This window comes from Melanerpes formicivorus, unplaced genomic scaffold (assembly GCF_026170545.1).
Source record: "Melanerpes formicivorus ecotype bairdi unplaced genomic scaffold, bMelFor1.0.p_v2 SCAF_10, whole genome shotgun sequence".
Classification (NCBI taxonomy): Eukaryota; Metazoa; Chordata; class Aves; order Piciformes; family Picidae; genus Melanerpes; species Melanerpes formicivorus.
Genome location: NW_027142362.1, coordinates 4586731 through 4594548, shown reverse-complemented (window position 1 = coordinate 4594548; position 7818 = coordinate 4586731).

The following is a 7818-nucleotide window of genomic DNA, read 5'->3' as shown; positions in this document are numbered from 1 at the left end:
CTAGACTTTTATGAAAGTTTAATAGCTACTGGAATGCCATAAAAAAAAAGGCAGCAAGCCTCCCTTGACACAAATTCTCTACTAACTTTTAATGTCAGGAATCACATAAACACAATACCCGCCAAAGGAGATTCAGATCCTAGCTGGGAGAACCACTTGGCAGAAGCAATGAGGAGCAGACACCAAACCCAACGTGAAACAGCAACCCAAGAAGGGTTTGCAAATGATTCAGCTGACAATAGTGCATAAATATTAAAATAGGGTGGGGAGGGGGGGGAAATATTCCTGTGCCACTAACACTGAAAGTAATCATTTGAAGCTACCCATCAGGTTATTCAGTACTGAGCTGCTGTGAACAGGACATGTGTAGAGATGTTATGATTTAGGGAGAAGAGGAGACCTTACTGCTGTTTAGCCCACCAAAAATCCACTGCAGCTCCTAACCTGCCTAAATCAGAGTTAACTTACACATGCAGAGATGTCATAATTTAGGGAGGAGACCTTACTGCTGTTTAGTCCACCAAAAATCCACTGCAGCTCCTAACCTGCCTAAATCAGCATTAACTTCCATGTGCAGAGATGTCATAATTTGGGGAGAAGAGGAGACCTTACTGCTGTTTAGTCCACCAAAAATCCACTGCAGCTCCTAACCTGCCTAAATCAGAGTTAACTTCCATGTGCAGAGATGTCATAATTTAGGGAGAAGAGGTGACCTTACTTCTATTTAGTCCACCAAAAATCCACTGCAGCTCCTAACCTGCCTAAATCAGAGCTAACTTACACATGCAGAGATGTCATAATTTAGGGAGGAGACCTTACTTCTATTTAGCCCACCAAAAATCCACTGCAGCTCCTAACCTGCCTAAATCAGAGTTAACTTCCATGTGCAGAGATGTCATAATTTAGGGAGAAGAGATGACCTTACTTCTATTTAGCCCACCAAAAATCCACTGCAGCTCCTAACCTGCCTAAATCAGCATTAACTTCCACGAGCACACAAGCCCTGGGAGCCCACTTTTAAGCTCCTATCCTCAGAAGCCCTCCTTTACTCTAGCATCTAAGTCAAGATTTGCCAGAGATGCAGGGGAAAGCACATCCAGAGGCACAGATGAGCATTCAGGCTCTCATCTTCCCCAGCACACTTCTGCCCTCTCCCATCAAGTTATGCAGACGCAGAGGGACACACATAACCCCATGGCAGCAAGAAGTGCTGCTCCTGCCTTTGCTGCTGCAGTTAGGAAGACAGAGGAATGTCTTTTTCAGAGACTTCCTCTTTCCTTCATCTGTATGCATGTTGCATAATGTGCAGCACTTAAACAACAGGACCGGCATTTTCATTCTGCAAACTTACTGACACTATCTAGCTCTCACTGAGCATTATCAGGCTCTGAAAGATACTATTAAGTACCTAGGTGTGTTTTAATTAATAACTAGATGTATATGAAGGTAGCAGATGCTGCCATTAACTACCTTATCAGGTTAGGGAATGGCAAGAGCTCTTCCCCAGCACTGGCTGTGAGCCCACATTGTTCTTTTGCAAACTTGGGAGCCGGTGTACAGCCATGTGTATAACAAAACCCAGGCTGTGGCTCCAGAGGAGAGGACACACTTAATGAGACCTTTCATTCCATCTCTCTGATCTCCACCTCCTCACCCCCATGATTTTGCCCTTTTTTTCTCTTGTTCCCGTCTGCAGTTGGAATCAAAGGGTGTATGTAGGAGGGGTGGCGTGGGCATGATTTCAAGGGGACAAGGATTTGAAGGATGCTTCAGCTCACTGATACACAGGAACAAAGAAGCCACTGGAAAGGTCCCAAGGGCTGCAGAACATGGCAAGCAACTGGGCAAAGAAGCACCTTCACACTGGTGGTTGCTTTCCATCCTCTGAGCCAGTTCCTCAGCCATGGGAGGAGGAACAAGATGAGGGAGGTGAGGAAGGATATTTACAGAAGGCAAAGATTCAGTTCCTAACCTTCATATTCTCTAGAAAAAGACCTTCCTTCCTGGTAAACTGTTCTAGCTGGACTTGGCTGTGACACAGATGTCTGTCAACCTTTGACCCTATAAAAAAGGTATGAGGTATTCAGGATTTTTCCTCATGAAAACCCTTGACCACTTTAAGAATCTCCTGGCTTTGGGTGGAAATTACCAGGGCTGCTAAGGGACGTGGTTTAGCACCAGACTTGGCAGAGTTGGACTCGATCTTAAAGGGCTTTTCCAACCCAAACCGTTCTATGATCCTGTAACACCCTGGGCACTACACCCAGAACCTGGATTTCCTCTGGCCTTTGAAGACCAGGACAGGGGTCTGAAGAGAAGCAAGGGGATGGTTATGTTTAACACCAAGCTGTTACTGGAAGAGGGGAGGGGGGAGATAAGCTGATTAGAGTGCAGGCTGGGTGTAATTTTAAATAATTGTCAGAGCACTCAGCACTCATATCAGGATGCTTTTTTACTGTTCATGCATCAAAAGGAATTAAATACATTAACTGAATGCATTTGAAGGGTGAAGTTTATCAAGCTGGTAAATGGATACAATCTGATATCATGCAAATTCATATCAAGTAGCAGGAGATGATTTTGCTTGCAGTGCCTCTGGCTAAAAAGAGCAGTGGAAGGAGGCTGCACCTATTCCTGCCTGCTTGTGCTATTAGGCTTTGTCAGCTGTATCTCAAAGCCTGCTGCCTTTCAGACCCAGATCAGCACCCAAAATAAGGAGAGGGCAGATTTGCTCTTTGCTCTGATCCCAGTAACCCTGGAACTTTGTCATTCAAGGCCATGTGTGCTCTTTTTAAATAGGTTCCTCGGTGCCACTTGATATATGTCAGATATAAAACTAGGAAAGTGGAAGATCCCTAGAGCCTTGCCTGAAAAGAGAAAGCATCATTAGCTCAAAGTCTCCAGGATCCCATAGACTACAGACCATTGAATTCAACCCTGGAATTTCTGTTGAGTACAAGAATTTGTGCCTGGCTAAAGTGCCCAGGCATCTGGTCTGGGAACTGGAGGGATCCTCAGGTAGAGAAGCTGCAGCTGCCCTTGACAGTTTGTTCCAGTGCCTTATTGTCCTCATTATCAAATCATATGCTGGTTATGTTTCTGCCAGCTTTAGTGTGATGTTAGAAGAACATGCTCCATGTGTTTATGTGCTGCTCTCTGTGTGAATGTTTGTGTGTGGTCTCTTCCCATTGTTAAAATCATTTAAACAAAGAACTCTTAGGCTAGACGCTGGTTGAGGGATGGAAGTTGTCTCCATAAGTCTTCTGCAGAAAGAGAAATGCAGCCCAGGGAGGGATCTCAGGAATTCTATTGTCTTAAACACCCATTTGGAAAAAGCTGGTGAATTTTAAGAGAATTTTAAGAGGCAGGAGTTTAAGTCAGTCTCTTTTGGGCCCTTTGGTTTAAGTGTCCATATCTTGTGGATGACAACAAGGTCCAAATTGTTCTGCTGAATTTGTATAACCACCTTGGCCACTCCAGCACAGTCATGGGCCATTGCCATAATCTAACATGTCACCAGTTTCTCCAGCTGGAAACCCCAGCAACAGTGGTATTGTCTGCTTTACAGATAATGAGCATCTTAATAGGAAACAATTAAATATTCATTTAGAAACTGATGGGAATCAAGTCACAGGGGATCCAGCCTTCTAAAAAGCCCTATTTCAGCAGTAATTGCCTTACCCATGCAAAAAAAAATACAGTTTGTGTCTCCAAATGAAGACTCTAATCCTGGTTGCCTCAAGAGCTAGTAGAATTTATGTCTCAATGTTCCTCTTATCCTCCCCATCATTGTCCAGGGTTATTCACAGCATGAGACGGAAAGAAGGCCATTAGTTCTCTCTGTCCAGCCAGCCAGGAAAACCGCTGATTTGCTCCCAAAGAGAGGAAGAAAAAGATAAATCACAAAAGGACTGAAGTAAGAGGACATTTGGGAAGCACAAGGGAGCATTCCCTCACATGAAGTTTCCTTTATTCCAGCTATAGCAATAAAATTCCCAATATGCTGCCACTTCATCTCCAGTTCATTGAATCCTTCTCTGATGGGCAAAGGATCTCTTTCTCGGCAGGAGGAGGGTGAGAAAGAGCTTCTTTGTCTTCAGAAAGAAACAATCTCTGCTTTTGAACTACTTCCTTCAACACTGATAAAAAAGGCCTTTCATCCTCCTGTAAGTGCATCCATTTTAAGCTGGAGTCAGTCAGCTTTTCAAAGTGAGCACAACTCGATCAAAACTGAGTTAGCCTTGGAAACTGCACATTAACCGGAATCAGATGTGAGATTAAGGAAAAGTACAATGGGAAAAGTGCTCTGACTCTTACAAATATCTCCTGTAGGAAGCAGTCAGGCACAACCTCATCTTTTCTGTACCTCCAACCAGAGGGAAAGACAAATACAATGTAGCTATAATTTAGGCTTAAACTAGGAAGGACACGGCAACTCAAATGTTCACCTACAAGCCTGGCTGATATTGCAGGCTCTTTCTGGGACTACAGATAGCTCTGGAAGCTGCTGGAGGAAACTAAGGATGCAAGAATTCTGCTTATCCCGCATTTTGTGGCAAAAGCACATGGTTTCCTCATGGCATTTCAACCCTCCACCCTGACTACAGGCATTATGGCACATCAGCTAAAGGGCTAAGAAACGGTTTTGCATCTGAGCAGGTGTTGGCTTGTCAGCTCAGTTTGGTGATAAGGTCAATGTATAAAGATTTAAATATGGGTGATATGGGGAGAAACATCCCAACTGGTGAAAAACCACCAATCATTTTGAGAGGCCAAGCAATCATTTTGAGAGGCCAAGCTATTCTTCATAGACCACCAGCTAGTACACAACTTCTGGATGCTTCCAACTTGGCTCTAAGGGGGCTTACTTCTCTCAGATGACATCTTCAACTAATTCAACATCTTAAAATAAATCAGAAACTTCTCACAGTTAGGATGAGAGGAGAATTAAGTTCATCATGTTCTTCTTTTGTATTCTGGAACAGATATCTTGAAACATCTCATCTACTAGCAAAATCTCTCCCAGTCTCTACATCTCTTCTTTAGGATGTTTTATTGCAGAGAGGGAAGAAATGTTACAGGCAGGAAAAGAGAGACTGATTTGCAGAAACACAAATAACTGCAATCTAGTGTTGCAGTATGGAATTATGACTATAATAGCATGGGTATTTCAACTCATAAAGCAATTTCTTGACGGTCCTCCAGAGAATCTGTAGCAAAATTAAGCCCCATGGGCTCTCTCAGAGGGGCTGGTGATATTGCTGCTGCAAAAGTCCATGTATTGCAGACCTCAGTGACTCTTCTCAGTTCTGTGCCTGTGACGTGCTTCTTAAGACAAATATTACACAGAAGGAGCTAAGCCAATTTCCTGTGCTTTAGAGGCAATTTGCTGAACCTTCCTTCAAGAACAGTTATCACATAATTTTAGTAATAGGGAAATCTCTTTAGTGTCCAAGCCACAATGCCATTGAATATTCCACTGTAGGTTGTTCCCATTTACAAGAGTGGAAATAATCACATAATTAGGGTTGCCACCTAAATGATCATGCCTTTTTCTTGTTTATGTGGCCAGTTCCTTCCCTAAAAGTGGTTTTCAAATCAGAGTCTGCAGCAAAATCCTGAAATCACAGCTTCTACACTACCAGGTACAAAATGCTCTACCTCAGAAATTCTTTAACCCATTCCAACCCAGAGTTTTCCAAAGGATCAAGCTTCAGGTCACTGCTCTGGTCCTACAGCACCCTTGCTAAGAGGGACCAACCTACAGCTGGCATAAGCAAAGATAACTCCCTCAGCTTCCACTTGTGGTGGATACTTTATTAGGCAGAACTGTCCCAACAGCAAAAACGTGCTCAGGGAGAAGGGAGAGGAATCCCATTCTACACAGAGGGGCTCTGGTGCCATCTCTGTCTCATTGATGAATATTTGAAGAGAAAATGCAGCTATCAGAGGTGTATCCGAACTGAACCCATCAAAGCAGGAGGTCTCAGGCCAGGGGGATACTCAATAGAGCAAACAGATATTGTCCTTTCCACCCGCCTGCCTCCTGGTCCTCGCAGGAGCCGAGCTCGGCCAGCTCGCTGCCTCCAGCTGCCGATCCAGCTGCCAGGCCGGGCCGTGAGTGATGTACAAGCGGCGGCTGCCACCTCGTGGGCGATCGCACCAGGAACCGAGCACCCACCCCAGGAACAGCGGCAACGCCGGGCGAGGAAAACGCTCGCCGGTGCCAGCGAGTCGGTGAAACATCCCTGCTGCAAGCCAGCCCGAAGAGCACCGCCTGCCGCACCTCCCACCTGCACAGCCTGCCTCGGAAGAGCTTTCCCTGCTTCGTTAGCCAGCCAGAACGCAGCGGTTAGAGCAGGCAGGCAAAGCCCACTTTGAGTCTAGGCTTCGGGCTGTCTTTTCGGCAGGGCTACACCTACTGCAGAATCACAGAGTGGTCAGGGCTGGAAGGGATCATCAAAGGTCATCTAGTCCAAGCCCCTCTGCAGGCAGCAGGGACATCCTCGACTAGATCAGGTTGCCCAGAGCCCTGACCAGCTTCATCTTGAATATCCCCTGGGAAGGGACCCCAACCACCTCCCTGGGCAACTTGTTCCAGTGTTTCACTACCCTCATGGTGCAGAGTGTGTTCCTAACATCCAATCTAAATCTATTCTTCTCTAATTTGAAGCCATTGTCCCTCGTCCTATCACTGCAGGCCTTTGAAAACAGTCTCTCTCCATTCTTCTTGTAGCCCCCTTCAGGTACTGGAAGGTCGTTACTAAGTCTTGCTGGAGCCCTCTCTTCTCTGGGCTGAGCAACCCCAGCTCGCTCAGCCTGTCTTCGTAGCAGAGGTGCTCCAATCCCCTGATGATTTTTGTGGCTCTCCTCTGGACTGACTCCATGAGGTCCATGTCCTTCCTGAATTGATCTGCTGGCCACACATCTTTTGATAGTGTGGGCACACCACAACTTTTTACCAGCTCCACATTACTGCTATTCTTCCAGGCTCTGACTGTTCTAGGGTCTTGTTGTGACAAGAGTCAGCACATTTCAAGACAGTCCTTAACCTGGAGTGATTCCACCCTGCACCAAAAGTGCTCATATTTTAGATTTTTCATACAATTAAATAGAGAAGAAAGTCCTAAAGCTTTGTAAGACTGGGGCTGAGGAAGACTAATTTGCTATTATTCCACTTTTCTGCAGGATGTCACACTTCAGTGTCTTCACCAAGTAAAGGTGAGATAAATTATTTAGCAGCCCATTTCAAGAGAACATTTTGCTCCTTTTTGCTCCCAGCTGCAATTGTCTCTGCACTGTGGTTCGCAGCACCCTCCATCTACAGTGCCCAAGGAGCTCTACAGTCATTTTCCTCACATAAGACAGGTCAACATGAATAAGCACAGCTGAGTAAATCAGAGCACAGAAAAATTAAGTGACATGCTGAAAGCCATGCAATGAGTCATTGGAACAACTGACACAAAGGAGCTCGCTGTCATAATCACATCATACATCCCTGTCTGCTCTCCATAACATCCCAAGCAAATTCTGCCATGGGGATACCAGAGCAACCTCATTAAAACCAATGAGTTTGCATGGATGTAAATGGGGACAGAATTTGGCCAGCTCACATTCTATAGCATTTGTAGATCCTCTTTATAGACTATTTAGCTGCAATTATCCTTCAGTGCTGAGCCAAATGCACATCTGATAAAAGCCACTCTGGGTAACATCCATAAATATGACAGAAAGGATCAACTTTAATGTCTTTTTAATGTGTGCATCCAAGTCTTCTTCCAGCAACACTCACTACCTGCTCCAGAGGACTTTTTCTTT